This window comes from Sceloporus occidentalis, unplaced genomic scaffold (assembly GCF_023333645.1).
Source record: "Sceloporus occidentalis isolate IW3139 unplaced genomic scaffold, rSceOcc1.0.p SCAF_13, whole genome shotgun sequence".
In the NCBI taxonomy this organism is placed as follows: domain Eukaryota; kingdom Metazoa; phylum Chordata; class Lepidosauria; order Squamata; family Phrynosomatidae; genus Sceloporus; species Sceloporus occidentalis.
Genome location: NW_028316993.1, coordinates 21,702,712 through 21,719,251, shown reverse-complemented (window position 1 = coordinate 21,719,251; position 16,540 = coordinate 21,702,712). Strand labels below are relative to the sequence as shown.

Sequence of the window (16,540 nt, the reverse complement as noted above, 5' to 3'; positions counted from 1 at the left end):
GTGACCACAAGGTCCATCCTGTTCAACTGCCTGCCATGCAGGAATAAACCATTCCTGAAGGATGTCCATCTAATCTCTTTCTAAAAACCTCCAAAGATGGAGAGTTCACATCCTCCAAGGCAATACATCCCACTGTCAAACAGTTCTTACACTAAAGTTCTTCCTGATCTTTAGGTGGAATCTCCTTTCTTGTAATAATCGGTAAGAATTGAAAGATATAGCCGTGTTGGTCTGTAGAATCAGTATCTAGAGAGATCTTGTAGCAGCTTTGAGACTAACTGAAAGAAAGAAGTTGGCAGCATGAGCTTTCGTAGACTTCAGTCTACTTTCTCAGAGGCATTTGGTGGCGCCACTCCACTCCACCAAAAGCAGTAGTGGCGAACCTGTGGCATGTGTGCCAGAGGTGCCACTCAGAGCCCTCTCTGTGGGCACATGCTCTGTCACCACAGCACAGAGTTCGCCAGAGTTTGTTACTAGAAAGCCAGAAGAATGTGGATTTCTACCCAAAAGACAAATTAAAGATAATATAAGAAATTTAATAAATCTGATAGAATACTTTGAAAAAAGACCGGATAAACAATCTGCTTTAATCTTCCTAGATGCTGAAAAGGCATTCGACAACCTACGATGGGATTTCATGATCGAAGTGTTAAATAAAATGGAATTAGGAACAAATTATCTAAAATGGATAGGAGCAATTTATAAAGAGCAAGAAGCTAAAGTACTAGTCAATTGTGAAAGAACAAAAAGTATCCAAATTCAAAAGGGAACTAGACAGGGATGTCCTCTATCCCCACTATTATTTATTATGGCATTAGAAATTTTAAATAATAAAATCAGACAGGATAAGACAATTTCAGGAATAAAAATTAGAAATTTTGAATATAAGCTTCAGGCATACGCAGACGATCTTGTTATCATGTTGGCTAACCCGATGGAGGCTATGGCACAAATGTTAAATGTAATAAAGGAATATGGAAAGTATGCAGGTTTAAAAATTAATAAAGACAAATCAAATATTTTGCCCCTAAATATAACCCAAAAAGATTGTGAAAAGCTTATGGCTCTTTTAAGATTTGAAATAAAAAGTAAGATAAAATAACTGGGAGTATATATTACCAAAAAAAACCCTCTGACTTATTCAAAAATAACTATATACCATTATGGGAAAGTATTTTAAAAATTTACAAAATTGGGAAAATCTAAAAATGTCTTGGATGGGCAGAACAGCAACTATACAAATGAATATTACCCCTAAAGTATTATTCCTATTTCAAAACTTACCTATTATCTGTAATGATAAGCCATTTAAAGAATGGGATAAAGATTTAACTAAATTTACATGGAACAAAAAGAAACCAAGGATTAAATTAAAAGTACTACAGGACAGTAAAGAAAAAGGAGGTTTGCTGCCAAGTTTTAAATTATATTATCATGCCTTATTTCTCGAATGGATTAAAGACTGGGTACAAATTAAAAAAGACAAATTATTACAATTAGAAGGCTTCGATGATGTGTTTGGCTGGCATGCATATCTCTTATATGACAAAATCAGAGTAAACAAAAATTTTAATAACCACTATGTGAGGAAAGCCCTATTAAGAATTTGGCAAAAATGCAAACCAATTTTTATACCCAAGATTCCCAAATGGACATCGATAAACGAGGCTTTTCTTAAAAGAGAAAGGATGAAAGACACTGAGTGGGTTCTATATAGTGATTTCTTAAGAATGGAAAAAGGAGTTTAAACTTAAAACAATGGAAGAATTAGTTGACGAAGGCTTCAAATGTAACTGGTTTTTATAGAGGCAAATTGTAGAAAGATTTAAAGCAGACAGGAAAATTTATCAGATAGAAAAAGAGGATACGGAATTTGGGACGTTATTAAGTAAAGACTTGGAGCATACAATCTCAAAACTATATAAAATATTACTATATTTAGAAATGGAAGATGAGATGGTCAAGCAATATATGATCAACTGGGCATAAGACTTAGGTAACCCAATATTTTTAGAGGAATGGGAAGAAAACTGGAATGTAAGTTTGAAATACACGCTAAGTGCGGATGTTAAAGAAAATTATCTTAAGATACAATATAAGTGGTACCTTACACCTGAAAAATTAAGTAAAATTTACAAAAATAACAAGAAAGAATGCTGGGACTGCCAAAATGGTACAGGGAATTTTATGCATATGTGGTGGGAATGCAAAAAATTAAAAAAAAATTGGAAGTTTTCCTATTGTGCCACCCAATTATGTGAAGGGCCCGTCTGGTCAACCTTCACCCTAATGCTGCCACCAATTTATGTGATGCACACCCACACCACAATCCTTTTATATCATGGCAGACACCTGGGAGTTTGTATCCCACCGCTGCCACCTGTGTTTTGTATTGCGAGTAGCGTGGTATTAACTCAAGTCCAGGCGTGTCCTTCTTGAATCAAACAAACAAAACTTTATTTGCAAGAAGGTTTAACAGTGTTGTTTTTAATATGATATCTTATGTAATTGTTACTTTCTACTTTGTTATAGGCCCGTTACAGATGGGCCTATAGTACGGACTGGGTCCGTACTAGGGTTAGAAAGGGGTGTCACTTCCTGACGCGCCTAACCCTAGTACGGACCGAGTCCGTACAAAATGGCGGCACCCATTCCACACGGGGGGCACCATTTTGACATGCGGATGCATAGCGTCAGGACGTCGCGAGTTCGTGACTAGCGCCTCGCGGCGCCACTTCCAGGGCACAGAAAGAAGCACCATTTCGGCGCTTCTTTTTGGCTGCGTCCGGGAACCATGCAGTTTGGCCGCTGCGGTTTGCGGACATAGCAACCGGCGGCAGCGGCAGAGCGCCCTTCTTGGGCGCTCTGTAACGCACCATAGTTACCATTGGTTTTATAACTCTTTAGCTAAATCACCAATTTCTTATAACTAAGATTCACTCGGTCCTTCTATTAAGTTCCTCTCTTAAACTTAGACCTAACAGCCACCAAAGGTAACACTATCCCACAGGATATCACACTCCAATCAATCCCTTTCCTAGAGTCCTGGAAGTGAAATGGTAGGGAGCCTTTTCCCACTCAGACTCTAGCCCTCACCGTCCTCCTCTATCCCTGGAAGCCTCACTCTCAGGATCCCAAGCTCTAAAGGACTCTTCCCTCAGGAACTCATGGCACCCAGTCCTCTCTTGGACTCAACTGTCAAATCCCACATCCTATTGGCTGCAGGGATGTAGCCAGGACTTTGGGAAGGGGGGGGGGGGTCCAGACTAAGTGCCACCATTATAATGGGGCTTGGGTGCAGCGGCGCAGCAGCACACACCATTCATTTTATCTAATGGAAGGGGGGGTCCGGACCCCAAGGACCCCCCCTTCCATTAGATAAAATGAATGGTGCGTGCTGCTGCTACGTCACCACACCAGATTAATCAAAGAAATCCTAAATGTTAAAATAAAATTCAAAGTAAAATTTTTCCTACTGGGGATGATGAGTGATGTAAAATTGGAGAGTAAATATGGGAAAATTATCTTCTATATGGTAATAGCAGCCAGAATGGTAATAGCAAAAAATGGAAAAGTAAGGATGAACTGCTATTAAAAGATTGCTACATAACAGTATATGACATGATAGAATTGGACAAACTTACTAATATGTTAAGAGAAGGGAATAAAAATAGATGGGAAAATGAATGGGCATGTATTACCAAACATTTAAAAGAAAGAACAAAGAAAACAACAGACTAAATACAAAAAGGGATGGATATGAACTTCTTGAATATTCGATTTACACTGGTGGAATTAGGTTTGTCTGAGTGTGCAACAATCTGAGAATAGGATCTTCTTTTTCATACTTTTTACTTTTTTACTATGTGATATTTGATTATAGTATAAGGGAAATAAAAATAAAATATTGAATATATAGAGTGTATGAGTGAAGGAAGAATTTATAGAGTACAGGAAAATAGATACATTTAAAGATTTAATGTGCCAAACCATAATACAGTGGAGCCTCGGGTTACGAAAATAATCCGTTCCGCGGCCGCTTTCGTAACCCGAACGGCTTTCGCAAGCCGAATCCCCATAGCCGCTAATGGGGAAAAGCCGCGATTTGGTGTAAAATCGCGGCGAAAAGCACCAAAAGTTTTTTCGGGACCCGAAAAAACGTTCGTAACCCGGATCAATAATTTCCAATTGGATTTTTTCGGGTCCCGAAAAATTCGTAACCCGGGTATTTCGTATCCCGAGGTTCCACTGTATTAATATGATGCTGTATTTTGGTAGATAATAAAGACAATATAACAGTTAAAAGGAAAGGATGTTTAAACTTAACTGAAAAAGGTAGGATGTAATTGGAAAGTGCATAAAAGACAGGTTTATTTAGTTTCAAGGATGGGAAGTGATTTTAAATGTTTCTGTATGTTAGTATAATAGAATGGTTATTTGTTTTTGTTTATTAGTTTAGTTACTGTATTTGTTTGTTATACATGTCTGTCCTGTTGAATTTTAAATAATGAAATTTATATTAAAAAAAAGAAAGCCAGAAGAACGTGGCACTTTGTGATAAATAAGTGAATTTTGGGTTGCAGTTTGGGCACTCGGTCTGTAAAAGGTTCTCCATCACTGACCAAAAGCATCTGAAGAAGTAGAAAGCTCATGCTGCCAGTTAGTCTCAAAGCTGCTACAAGATCTCTCTAGATACTGAATCAGTGATAAGTGAAAGATACGCAGCATTGTTGAGCAAATTAACCTATGGCTAGTGATAAAAAATGTCCTATCCAAGTAGTGGTAGCTTCACACTGAACTCTAGTGAGTGTGAGATAGAAACAGGATCCACAGCAGACTCTGATGTGTGTCTGATAGGCAGGAATCTAGAAACGTCACATTAACAATTTGTAAGCTGCTCTGGGAGCATTTCTGAAGAGTGGAGTATAAATACAATATAAAAATAAATACAATTAAATTAAATAAAAATAGAAACAGGATTGCTAGCAGGACTGGGAATGCGGAAATTACAGGGAGAAAAAAATTGCTTAAAAATAGTAGTAAACCCACTGGATGATAATACAGTGGACCCTTGTTATCCGCTGGGGTTTGGTTCCAAGATCCCCCCGTGGATAACAAAATCCCTGGATGCTCAAGTCCCATTAAATATAATGACAGCAAAATGGTGTCCCTTATAAAAAAATGGAAAATCAAGGTTTGATATTTGAAATGTATACTTTTTTTGAACATTTTCAAACCGTGGATGCGTGAATCTGGGTATAAAAAATCCGTGTATAAGAAGGGCCGACTGTACAAACAAAGGTGCATAGATAGCAATAGCAAGTACATTTCTATGCCATTTATCAGTGCACTTAAGCACTCCCTAAGCGGTTTACAAAGTGGTTTTACTTTACAAAGTGTAAGCTGTTCTGTGTAAGGCTACATCCACACTGGAGAAATAACCCAGTTTGGTACCCCTTTAACTTGTCTGGCTCAAGGCTATGGAATTCTGGGGTTTGGAGTTTGGAGCAGACTAGAGCAGCCCGGAGCATGAATTTATATTTATACTGTACTGAATGTTCTTAACTATTAATTGGTAATGTGTGCGTTGTTGTTGTTGTGTGCCTTGAAGTCATTTCTGACCCATGGTGACCCTAAGGCAGGGTAGTCAGAGATCCTCCTTTTATAGGACATGTCCTACATTTGAACCTTCTCTCCAGGAGTCCTGAAATGTCCTCCATTTTGAGCATGCCTGGGAAGCATGAATTTATATTTATACTGAATGGCCTATATTTATACTGTAGAAATTGGCAACGTGTGTTGTGTTGTTGTTGTGTGCCTTGAAGTTGTTTCTGACTTACAGCGGCCCTAAGACAGGGCAACCAGAGATCCTACATTTTCTAAGCCATGTTCCCTACATTTCAACCTTCTCTCCAGCTCCTGGAGGAGTCCTCTACGCTTTGCAGTGCCTTGTCCTCCTTTTGCTGGTCACCCTGCACTAAGTGTGTGTTGTGTGGTTGTTGTTGTGTGCCTTGTATTCATTTCTGAGTTATTACAGCGACCTTATAATGGGGTTTCTCCCTCCTCTGAGGCTGAGAGCCTGACTTGAGCTCAAACCACTGTAGGCCCAACTCCTACGTCGTCCTACTCTTTTTCCCCCTCAGCTTAAAGTTCCTGTGTGCCTCAGCACTACTACGTCTCCCACAAGCCCTTGCGAATCCCTTTCTAACACGAGCCAATCGTAGACGGGGGGCGGGGCGAGAAGGGACGTGCTATAAAAGGCCGAACCGGGGCGGCGCTCATTCTTTTGCGTCCGACGCCGCAGGCTTTGGGAGATGAGGCAAGTAGGCCGCAGTTGCCCATCGCACGCAATCCGTTGCCATCCTCTGTCGTTCTCATCGCGATTTATGTTTCGGGTCTGGATGTCTTACCTCGAGAGCCTTCCTTTCCAGGTTCGGAGAAAATTGCAACCTATAAGAGTGTAGTGCCATAATGTAGTATGTGGTTGTTCGACCTTCCAGATTCTCGCACTACATTCTATATAGTGCTGCTATTCGACCGCTCTGGCTGCCTCATGTTGCATTTAGGGGTTTGTAGTTCAGTGAGGCCTAAGAGCTCTATGGCTGAGGATTCTAAATGCCCCTCCTTGAACTGCAAGTCCCAGAATGCAACGGGAGTCAGCCAGAGCAGTTAAAAGGGGAATAGCAGTAGTAGTAGTGCAATAATGTATAGTGGTCCCCAAACTGTGCTCTTTAAGGGATTTTGGACTTCAGCTCCCAGAATCCCATCCTATTGGGCAACGTGGCTGAGGCTTCTGGGAGCTGTAGTCCAAAATATTTTAAAAGGGCAGTTTGGGTAGAATGGGAAACTAAGCAATGAAGCAAACTGGACCATTATATAAGGGTAGTTAAAAAGAGAGGATGAAGGGGAGGGAAGAAGAGGGGAAATGGAAAAAATAATTTAAAATTAGTAATAAGGTGTTGAAATCAATGAAGTAAAACATAATGCCAAAATTGAGTAACAAGTAAAAGATGAAAAGGATTTATTATAAGACACAGAAAGCAATAGAAAAAAGATTTACAAAATGTACAAAGAACAATCTCAAAGATGCACAGTCATAACACTTATCAGACTTGAATGGTATAAGTACTGGATTGTACAAAGAAATGATGTTGCTCTTAGGAGAAGAATATTAAATGTATATACATGCTCTGTTGTAAACCCAAACTGCAAGGTTAATCCTATATAATCGGGGGAGAGGGAGGTAAGGCTTTCATAACCAAAAACAAAAGAAATCCCCTGTGCAAATAAATTGGGGAAGCACACAGGGATATATATGTATCTGTAAGCAGAAATAGATATAGGAAATGGGCTTATTACTTTGTGATAAGGATTTTTTATGGCTTATGGAAATATGAATGGGTAATAAAAATATTTTGCTCAATACTCTCAAAAGGTGCTGCAGCTGACTTGCAGTGATGCCCAAACTCTGCTCCTCTGGATGTTTGGGACTTCCGCTCCCAGAATTCCTGGCTGGAACTTCTGGGAGTTGAAGTCCCAAACTCCTGGAAGATCAAAATGTGGGAACCACTGAGCTACAGTATCTTTTTTCAGACTGGAGGAACATAGGTTTTTACTGCTTTATTTTAAAATAGTATCATGTATAAATAAATAATGCAATACCTAAGAACATTTGTAAGATATTCAAAGCCATAGCTGTGCTAGTCTGGGGAATCAGTCTGCAAAGAGATATTGTAGCAGCTTTGAAAATAACTGAAAGAAGGAAACTGGTACCATGAGTTTCCACAGATTTCAGTCTACATCCTCTGAACACAGCTGTAGCTTTGAATAGGTTATGAATGTTCTTAGGTATTGGATTACTGTTTATTTAAACAAGGTGTTGCATAAAAATAAAGCAGTAAAAACATCTGTCCCTTCCAGTGGTTCAGACTCTTAATAGGAATAAGTTCTTTCTGGTGTTGCTTACATGTGGTAGTGACCATTTGTTCTTTCTCTGCTTTGCCAGGTAGCAGTGCAAGGATGCTGGACCAGATGCCACAAATGGCTTTGCTTGTCGTAATCTGGCTTGGAATAGAAAAAAAGCAAGAGCACTGATGCCTTTGGGAGAATAGGAGCAGCCCAAGGTAGGTGGTTCTGGCTTGGGGAAGCTTTTTAAGAGTAATTTGTGGAACAATTCTGGTGTCCAAACTCTTCCTCCTGTGGAGGAAAGCAGCACTCATCTGCCCCTGAAAAATAATAATAATAATAATAATAATAATAATAGGATTTATTTATATGCCGCCCAATCACTGGGAATCCAGGCAGCTTACAACAGAGGGGATAATAGACGGTTCCCTGCCCTCAGGCTTACAATCTAAAGAGACAGGACACAAAAGGAGAAGGGAATGGTGGGGGGGATCAGGTCCAGCATTCTTCTCTCCCTCTGAGGCCTGGACCAAGGCAGAGGGACTGGAGGGAGGGCTCTTTTTCTTAACTGAGGCCGGTCCCGATGACGTTGGACCTGTCCTTTCACTCCCTCTAAGGCCAGGAGATGACAGTTGGAAGGAGGGAGGGGAGGGCTCTTCCTCTTCAGGCCCGATGGTGTTAGGCCTGTCCTTTCACTCCCTCTAAGGCCAGGAGATGACAGTTGGAAGGAGGGAGGGGAGGGCTCTTCCTCTTCAGGCCTGATGGTGTTGGGCCTGTCCTTTCACTCCCTCTAAGTCCAGGAGATGACAGTTGGAAGGAGGGAGAGGAGGCCTCTTCCTCTTCAGGCCTGATGGTGTTGGGCCTGTCCTTTCACTCCCTCTAAGGCCAGGAGATGACAGTTGGAAGGAGGGAGAGGAGGCCTCTTCCTCTTCAGGCCTGATGGTGTTGGGCCTGTCCTTTCACTCCCTCTAAGGCCAGGAGATGAGAGTTGGAAGGAGGGAGGGGAGGGCTGTTCCCCTTCAGGCCCGATGGTGTTGGGCCTGTCCTTTTGTTCCCTCTAAGGCCAGAAGATGACAGTTGGAAGGAGGGCTCTTCCTCCTCAGGCCAGATGGCGTTGGGCCTGTCCTTTCACTCTGATTCACAACCCTCTATGGCCCTATCGAAGCTGCGTCTGTCTCTTATGTGGCTGATGTGGTCAAAAAGGTGCCAAAAGTAAATTTTTCCCTTGACGGTCGCTGTTCCGTTTCCCCCCTATAACTGTCCAGCAACAATTTTGGGAAAATACAATGATATTTATGGATGATGGTACTGTGCAACTCCTTAAGTATAAAACTAGGTGGAAGAGTAGGGCTCTAGATGAAAAGTGAGCATGCTCACACTTTTGGACTAGGGTTTCCTAGAGATGAGTCCCACTTTCCAAACAGAGTCCAGTGGGGATGCCCTACAGCTTTTGATTAATCTTAGGCTTCACAATTATCCTGAATGATTGTGGGGATAATGGGATAAGTGTGAACTCAAATAAGATTTCCTTTCAGAGCAGGAACATGACAGATATGTAAGAAATAAAAATTCAAGTTTCCATTGGGAATCTTAATTTTGTTCCAAGCTTTTTTTTTAAAAGCAAAGTTATAGAGAATAAAACTATACAGTCACATAGAAGGAAGAACTTATTTTAAAAACTGAAATTGACCATTCCTTAACTTCAAAATGATAAGATTGAGGCATGCACAAAATTTTAGAAATAAGAAAACAGAAATGGAAGAAAATGCTTATTAAAAAAAACTTGCTAGCACTCTTTGTTTCAATAGGCCAGACTTTACAACAACAAAAATAGGAATAATATGTATGGTTCATTTGGATTGGAAAAATGGATAAAACCTGAATGGGGAATGAATGCATCTGGATATACAGAGACATGGGAATGTCAGTAAGGCAATAGCATAGCTTTAACTCTCAGTTCTTGTTTCTGTGTTCCCTTTCAAGTACAGAGAAGGTGAAATGGTCTTGTGCCTATGAGATGGAAAGTACCTTTCCCTTGAGGTTTGTAGAGTTCTATTCAGAACACAGGTAAGATAAAATTAGAAAATTCAGTCTCAGTGTGATTTTTTTTCTAGCAAGTGGGCTGCATGTTAAACCAAGAGCTATGGCTTAATAAATAGCCACAGGATCTCCAACAGCATGCAAGAACAAGATGGGAGTGACTTTGACTTCTCAGGCTTTTCTTAGCTGCAGATGTCACTCGCCTCTCCTACAACCAGCTGTTTTTCAGAGAGCATTAAATCAAACTCTATTTTCCCATTAACTCACTTTGCCTGAATAGTTTGTCTTGGGTTTGTGTGTTTTACATAAAAGATCCTGCTCAATGTTATTAAATAACCGTAGTTGCTTGAATGCTGGTGGCTGCAGGTTTCTTCATATACTTGGTGCTGTTCCTTTTCTTATTAGATACTGTCTGGAGTCGTTGAGTCCTTGCCCTGTTGAAACAATCAGGCTATCAGCAAAGTCTACAAGGTACTGTGTACATTTTACACTCGTGTCTGCCAATCCTATAAGAGAAAAAAAGATGTGGGATAAATAATAGCATCCTCCCTATCCCTTTCCCATTAGATCTGAATACCGATCTTATGGTCAAAAAGGAGGGAAAGTAAATTGAAAGCTGGCCCTAACATCATTGCTGAGGCAATTCCTGCATTGAACTGGGCTAGCTTGAAACATTTTTGTCAGTCTCTGCTGTGCCAATCCCATGAAATAAGAGACAGTGGGTGACAGCCATATCACTTTGCATTGCTTTATTGTGTTGTATATGGCCCTATTTTCAAGGGGTCGGATGGTTTGTGACAACTCCCTTCTTAACATTTTTGGATTCTATCCCTCCCTCTTTCATTGACTTCATAAAGCCTTACTCAAATATAAATGTCTACAGTTTTCACTTTATAATCCCTTTTGGAGATGGTTGCTCTATGATCAACTTGTATTTTGGACAAGGTAGCTGAAAGTTTAAATGAAGAGATGAATCTTAAGGAAGACAAAGATCATAATTGGTTTACTCATATATAGCTTGAAGACAGATTTAATCAAGACAAGAGAAATGCAGCCATAGCGATGATAAAAAAATGAGTGACTTGTGTAAAGGTGATAATGTATCAGGTTCAAGTACAAAAAGTCATGCACTGGTGTCAAAATTGCAATTGCATTAGACACATGAAAAAACGATTCATAGAACTGTAGAATTGAAAGAGACCGCAAGGGCCATCCAGTCCAACTCCCTGCCATGCAGGAACTCTCAATCAAAGCACCCCGACAGATGGCCATCCTGCCTCTGCTTAAAGACTTCCAAAGAAGGAGGCTCCACTACACTCCGAGGGAGTTTGATCCACTGTCGAACAGCCCTTACTGTCAGGAAGTTCCTCCTAATGTTGAGGTGGAATCTCTTTTCCTGTAGCTTGCATCCATTGTTCTATTGGGTCCTGTTCTCTGGAGCAGCAGAAAACAAGCTTGCTCCCTCCTCAACATGACATCCCTTCAAATATTTAAACAGGGCTCCTGTTTATCACCATATCACCTCTTAATCTTCTTTTCTCCAGGCTAAACCTCCCCAGATCCCTAAGTCGTTCCTCATAGGGCATGGTTCCCAGACCCTTCACCATTTTAGTCGCCCTCCTTTGGACACATGGCTCCAGTTTCTCATTGTCCTTTTTGAATTGTGGCGCCCAGAACTGGACACAATATTCCAGGTGGGGCCTGACCAGAGCATAATATAGTGGCACTATTACTTCTCTTGATCTAGACACTATACTTTTATTGATGCAGCCTAAAATTGCATTGGCCTTTTTAGCTGCCGCATCGCACTGTTGACTCATGTTCAACTTGTGGTCTGCTTGGACTCCTAGATCCCTTTCACACATAAGTCTGTCGTTCAGCCAGGTGTCCCCCATCCTATATCCGTGCATTTCATTTTTCTGCCCTAAGTGCAGTACCTTACATTTCTCCATGTTGAAGTTCATTTTGTTAGCTGTGGCCCAGCTTTCTAGTCTATTCAGGTCATTTTGAATTTTGATCCTGTCCTCTGGAGTATCAGCTATTCCTCCTAATTTGGTGTCATCACATCCTTTGGGTTCGGCCAGTCAACCAATTACAAATCCATGTAACAGTTGCCTTGTCTAGCCCACCTTTTACAAGCTTGTTTGCAAGAATGTCATGGGGAACCTTGTCAAAGGCCTTACTGAAATCAAGATATACTATATCCACAGCATTCCCTTCATCTACCAAGCTGGTAATTTTATCAAAGAAAGAGATCAGGTTTGTCTGTCATGATTTGTTTCTCTGAAACCCATGTTGACTTTTTGTGATTATGGCATTGCTTTCTAGATGTTCACAGACTCTCTGTTTAATGATCTGCTCTAGAATCTTTCCTGGTATTTATGTCAGACCAATTGGATGATAATTGTTGGGATCCTCTTAGATTAACAAGATATTCCTGTACTATCTCTTTACTTATTCTGTGCTGAAATTCCCCTATTCTGTCCTCTGCTCCGTTATCCTCAGGTTGAGCTCCCTTTGCCGTTTCTGAGAATGAGGCAAAGAAGGTGTTCGGTAATTTTGCCTTTTTTCTGTCTTCTGTTAGCATTTTGCCATCTTCTGCACGCAGTGGCCCTACCATTTCCTTTGTCTTCCTTTTGCTGCTGACATATCAAAAAAGGCCCTTTTTATTGTTCTTAACCTCTCTAGCAAGCCTGAGTTCATTCTGCACATTAGCTTTTCTGACTTTACCTCTACACAGGCGAGCTATTTGTTTGAATTCCCCCTTGGTGATTTAATGATAACTATATCATTAAAGTGTAAAAATGGCTTTTGAAACTAGAGACAGAAGATGACCCTGTAAAAAAAGAATACATAATAAAGTGGGCTCAAAATTTTTGGACCTTAGGATCCATATGGATGTATGAGGGAAATGTGATCTAAACATACAAAATTTACTTTGTGCAGTAATATAAAAAAATAGCTGTGTGTAAGCTGATGAATAGATGATATCTAACCCCAAATAAAGTAACAAAATTTTGCCAGAATGTTTTGAATCAGTATTGGAGATGTCATGATAAGGAGTATTCTTTTCATATGAGGTGAAAAGTTACTGATCTAAGATTAATTTCAAAAACAAATAATGGGGTGGGGATGATGGGATCTTTTAGGCCTAAGCAGCTGAGGGCCAAAGATTCCTGTAATTGAGGCTTGAATCCTACACCTGCTCACTTATGCATAAGCCTCATTGTATTTATTTAAGCTATTAAGGGGATGCACTGTTAATGTTTGCTCAGTTTAGGGTATGATTTGTGGGCTTGTATTGTTTTTGTCTTAATAGGAGTGGTTATACAGAGTGGGAAGATTCCTGTTCTTCTGAAGGGGATCTTCAAGTGGAAGAAACAGTTGACATGTCTTGGATAATGTGTAAGATCCTATTACTAACAATAGGATACATGTTGTCTTTCCTTGACCTGTATTGAGTAAAATATAGTTGTCAACAACAAAGAGTTTGGAAAAGTGGTGTTTTTGGAGTACACTTGCTAGAACCTCCCAGCCAAGCTGGCTGGGTAACCCTGGTAATTGTACTCCAAATAAATTTTTCCAAGATGTATCAATAAACAACTTATAGTTGTTTCAGTTGCAGTTACAGTTCTCCTGCTGGGAAGCATGTGACTGATGGCATATGTTGAGTGAAGAACACTTCTGACTGGTCTGTGATGACTCATGTTTTTAATGGTGACAGCTGGATGAATCCTGCGGATATGGGGCTGAGACCAACCAGATACATTGGAAAGAAACAATTTGTCCAAAGGACAAAATCCTCTTTGCTTGTTCTACTCTATCCATTGTCATAATGCTGGAATGTGCCAATCTTGTAGTTCATATATATGTACAAAGATAGTGCTTTGGTAACTTTTACACAGAACCAAAAATGATCAACTTCTTTGAACTGACTTCATAATCTATTTTAGGATTTTAATTTTGAGCTTGGATGATTCCTATAATGTGGGAATGCCATTTGTATAGTAGGCATTGTTAGCCCTTTTATAAATTGGATTTGGAGGTTGGAGTTATACTTGGAATAGAAATCTTATTTTCCTTGTTTGGTTCTCATACTGGTTACAGCTTCAGTTACCAATATGCATACACTCATGTTACTCTTGCTGGAAGCAAAAATGAATAAATGGGCTATTGTACTTTGAACGTAATATAAACAGCAAGACAGTGCTAGGTAAATTTGAAGGTGGTAGGAAAAGAGGAGGACAGACATGGTCCTGAATTTACATTATCTCAGATTATGGACACTTAGGAAGTCTTTTTCTTAGGGTCACTATAAGTCAAAGCCAATTTGACGGCACACACTAACAGCATCAGCAACCACCAGAATTGAAATAGCAAGTTGTTTCACACCATAATCCATTACCAGTTTTTTTTTTCTCAATTGGCGGAGGGATGGAGATTTTTAGTTGTTGGTAGTATTGGACAGATGGGAGTCAGTAGCTCTTGCAGATGTACTGCAACTTACCCTAAAATATATGAGCAGATCTATCTGCTGCCTAACTGTAAATAACTGAGTACTTAAATTCTTAAAACCTAACTTCAGAGTAATCTATTATTTCTTCTAGGTCTTCAAAAACATTTTGGAACTTGTCATGGAACAAACTGACAAAAAACAAGAAGTTACTAGCAAATTTTCTGGGATCTGCGGAGCCATGGTTGAAACAGCTACATGTCCATACCTGTGTTTTATTAAAGGATTTTTGTTCATTTTCATGAGTACCATCTACAGTCTCTTGTTTACTTCTCTACATAGTTTGACTTAAAACATGTGTGCTACCTTAATATTATAGTTAACATCATCCTGTCTGTGAACCAAAGGATCTTGGGTGGATTAGCTATAAAGGTTTAACTTATGCCCCTGGTGATGCTTGAGACAAGAGTGGGCATTACGGCTCCAAAATAGAGCAGATGCCCTGAATTAGCTGTTTAATGGTCAGTAAACCCATTGATTCAATGGGTCTTTTCATGTAAAAGGTTTGTTTTACATAAATGCATTGTAGCTCCCCCAAGGTGAACTGTTACTGTAAAATAGTCCAATGGGTTGGACAAGCACTTCAAATAGGCCACTGTCCTTTAAAAGAAAAAGACAACCAAAACATCCACCAACTGGAGCCAAATGCAAAAGCTGCAGATATAGAATTACAAGACAGGGTATCTTGAACACATTGTGAGCCTAGAAAGTTGTTCAGTACCAAGACTGAACTTGTAGAACTTAAATAGAAAACTAAGTTCTACAATCAACAATAGAGCATTCAATTTATTTTTCCTTAGTCAGCCCATGTTACCCAAATGTAACTGTAAATGATACAATGAGCGGAGGAAGTTCCTCTTATCAGTTTCCCAGCAGCTGCAACAACGGTATCTAGCATGCCAGACGTAAGTCACTGAATTTCTGATAGGGTCTCAGGATTCAGCTTACAGTGCTCACAAGTAGTATTCCACGTTTATGACTAGTAAGGCTTCAGCGAGGAGCAGCTGGGATAATGTGTAGACTAGTCATGAGAATCTTTTTTTTTAGTGTGGCATTTTTGGTAAATTGGCTTCACTCGCAGCTGGAAGGGATCCAGACCCTCCAGAGACTAGAAGTCTCCATTGCTTCATATTTCTGTTGGGCCAACAGTTGTACATAACAATGCAGTTTGTAATTGATAATTCCCTGGTTTCACTTCTCAAGCTGGAGTTAAATGCTTAAACGTTTAGTGTTTAAATGCTGGTTAACTGGCAGGTAGAACATTTCTCCATGGCTTTTAACTGGCGTGACCTAATAACTGCAGGATTGATTAAATAGGAGCTTTAACTTCAGTGCACAAGCACTTGGAATTAACTGGGTTTTTTATGTACAAGTCCTTATGGGATGCAAGGTTCATTAATATTAATTGGCAGTGGTGTTCTATAAGATATTTGGGTTTGTTATCAAGTTTGGTTCTGATAAAATTTTGGGTACATGCGGTATGTGCTATGACCCCTGGCTGACCTCATAAAGGACCCGCCAGTAAGCCAAAGGCAGAGTCCCTAGAAAAAGAACTGGAACTGGAAATTCTCAGGAAGTTTGGGAGTCGCCAAACTATAATCGCCACTGCTTGCTCAAGTAAGACAGTAGACTTGGCCTCACACCTGATGAGCCAGTGATCAGCTTAACAACTCGGTAATCAAGTCGGATACCCCTCCGAATTGTGTCCAGACCTAAATGCATTGTGCAACACATTGCTTGCTCTTGGCCTAACAAAGCCCAAGCAATCAACACCTTTGTCTAGCAAGTCTCCCTAGCCTCCAGCTACGTTTCGCACTATAAGAACCCCGGGTTTTTGGACCCTTCTTGTGCTATCACCAGGTTGCAAGCTGGTCCACTCCAGTTTGAACTCTGCTCTTAGCTCCCACGGCCCTCTTCCCCCGTGCTCCTGGGGCCGTGATCCACTATCCATCCAAGCTTCATCAGACTTGGAAGACTTTTAAGGTAGTATTCCTTCGTGGTGCCTCTTTCTCAAACCTATCTCCCTAACACCCATCCCCTGCTGTAGCATTCAATATGTGTATGCTCCCCCTTTGCTGTGTG

At 40.3% G+C, this 16,540-nt stretch overlaps 1 long non-coding RNA gene and 4 other non-coding genes across 7 annotated transcripts; all 5 read left to right on the top strand.

Moving 5' to 3' along the window:
* The first annotated feature begins 6,276 nt into the window (after window positions 1-6,276).
* LOC149305177 (uncharacterized) lies at window positions 6,277-14,700 on the top strand. 3 transcript variants are annotated; one of them, XR_016271808.1, is made up of 7 exons: window positions 6,277-6,431; window positions 8,006-8,123; window positions 9,889-9,972; window positions 10,351-10,416; window positions 12,451-12,498; window positions 13,265-13,350; window positions 14,553-14,700. It is a non-coding gene; the product is annotated as an uncharacterized LOC149305177 (long non-coding RNA). The 3 variants fall into 3 exon arrangements; XR_016271806.1 differs by lacking the exon at window positions 12,451-12,498 and having other exon boundaries at window positions 6,279-6,431; XR_016271807.1 differs by lacking the exon at window positions 12,451-12,498 and having other exon boundaries at window positions 6,293-6,319.
* LOC149305181 (small nucleolar RNA SNORA16B/SNORA16A family) lies at window positions 9,054-9,194 on the top strand. Its single transcript, XR_016271927.1, has one exon. It is a non-coding gene; the product is annotated as a small nucleolar RNA SNORA16B/SNORA16A family (small nucleolar RNA).
* Window positions 10,028-10,161, top strand: LOC149305180 (small nucleolar RNA SNORA44). Its single transcript, XR_016271928.1, has one exon. It is a non-coding gene; the product is annotated as a small nucleolar RNA SNORA44 (small nucleolar RNA).
* LOC149305179 (small nucleolar RNA SNORA61) lies at window positions 10,488-10,622 on the top strand. The gene has a single exon (XR_016271929.1). It is a non-coding gene; the product is annotated as a small nucleolar RNA SNORA61 (small nucleolar RNA).
* Window positions 13,633-13,706, top strand: LOC149305178 (small nucleolar RNA SNORD99). Its single transcript, XR_016271934.1, has one exon. It is a non-coding gene; the product is annotated as a small nucleolar RNA SNORD99 (small nucleolar RNA).
* Window positions 14,701-16,540: the final 1,840 nt, after the last annotated feature.